General features: G+C 45.9%; 1 protein-coding gene across 2 annotated transcripts in view; it reads right to left on the bottom strand.

Moving 5' to 3' along the window:
• Window positions 1-1,980, bottom strand: part of Usp4 (ubiquitin specific peptidase 4) — a 44,041-nt gene that overhangs the window by 37,985 nt on the left and 4,076 nt on the right. The gene's annotated exons all lie outside the window — the stretch shown is intronic.

Raw genomic sequence — 1,980 nt, 5'->3', positions numbered from 1 at the left:
AAACAAGCCAGTATGGTAGAGCATAGGGCATGGCTTTAACCTCAGCACTGAGGAGGCCAAAGTAGGAGGACCAGGACCTCTGTGAGTTAAAAGACAAACTGGTCTACATAGTGAGACCATATCTAAAATAACTATAAATCCATCATGGAATAGCCATGCCTGGCAGCAGGCCCCTGTAAGCCATGCACTTGAAACAAGGAGCAACACAAATTGAGGTCAACCTCAGATCTGTAACTCAGATCCTGTGTTGAAAAAACAAGGGCTGGTGAGGCAGCTCAGCAGGTAATGACACCTGCTACCAAGCATAAGCACATGAGTGTGATCCCCAGAACCCACACTGCAGAAGAGACAGAGACGTTGTCCTTAAATCCACAACCTGGACCACGCCATGCACACAAGCACTCACCCTGTCTCACACACAGACAGATTCATTTTAACCTAAAAAATGTAAGATTAATAAAAAGCTGAAAGCCAGACTCAATGGCACAAGACTTTAACTTCATAACTTGGGAGGCTAAGGCAGGAAGGCAGAGATTTTGATGTCAGCTTATGCTGCATAGCAAGTTTGAAGGAACACAGCAAAACTCTATCTGTAAAACAAAACAAGAGTATATAGTCGTAGTGGCACACTCCTGTAAGTCCAGTACAAAGGAGGCAACTGCAGGAGGATTAACTCAAGTGCAAGGCCAGCCAGGGCAACACGGGGAAGACACTGCCTGAGCAAAATCCAACAGAAATTGAGGGAGCTGGAAAGACGGCTCCACAGGTAGTAGCATTTACTGCCAAGCCTGAGAACATGAGTTGGTCCCTAGATGATCCCACACAGTAGGAAGAAAGAAACACCTTCCATCAGCAGCACTCTGACCACTACATGCACACCACATACACACCAGAGAACACTCATGAGCACACGCGCACTCCCACCCACGGATAAGCACACAGGAATATATTAAGTAGATGAATGCACTGCCTCTGACAAATTCTGGACACAGGTGCAAGAGTAAGCAGCTGGGAAAGCTGGCCTCAGTCACAGGATGGAGCGAGCATCCATCACTTCTGCTGACACAGTGAACAGGACAGCACTGAGGTCAGAGGCCACAACTCTACTGACCTCCTATCTCTCCTTACACTATTTCTATGATAAACAGTCGGTACAGAGATGCTTGATGACTTTAGTATATGTAAAATTAGTCCTACTTCACAGGTATCAAAATTTTGTGGGTACAGCTAAATGTAGTGGCACATACCTTTAACCCCAGCACTGGGGAGGCAGAGGCAAGTAGATCTCTGTGTGTTCAAGGGCAGCATGGTCTATATACTCAGTGCTAGGACAGCCAGGGCTATGCAGAGAGACCCTCTTCTCGCAAACAAAATCAAAAACCAAAACAAAACAGAAAAACAGCATCAATGCCCAGACCAATTACTGGATATTACTTGCTCAGCATACTGAATTTGAAAGTATACAGAAATGAAAGAAAGGGGGAGGGCATGATTCCCAGTTTTCAGACTATAGGTGCAATCTAAAATGATTTTTCTTCTTTCTTGTTTACAAACAAATCCAAAACGTAAAAAAGAAAAAGAAAACTAAGGGGTCAGCGAGGAAGTTCAGCAATGACGAGCACCGCCTGCTCCTGCAGAGGACCAAGTGCAGGTCTAGGCACCTCTGCTGAGCAGCCCACAACCTACTACAACTCCAGGGGATCCTAAATTCCCTTCTGGATCCCCAGGAACTGCATTTCACATGCACAGCTCATTCACAGATACACATGCATACACAATTAAAAAACAAAAAGTAAGCCGGGCATGGTGGTGCATGCCTTTAATCCCAGCACTCGGGAGTCAGAGGCAGGCGGATTTCTGAGTTTGATTCGAGGCCAGCCTGGTATACAGAGTGTGTTCCAGGACAGCCAGGGCTATACAGAGAAACCCTGTCTCAACAATCAAAAAAAAAAAAAAGGGCTGGTGAGATGGCTCAGTGGG

Source organism: Mus pahari, chromosome 10 (assembly GCF_900095145.1).
Source record: "Mus pahari chromosome 10, PAHARI_EIJ_v1.1, whole genome shotgun sequence".
Lineage (NCBI taxonomy): Eukaryota > Metazoa > Chordata > Mammalia > Rodentia > Muridae > Mus > Mus pahari.
This window is presented reverse-complemented; position numbering and strand designations above follow the sequence as displayed.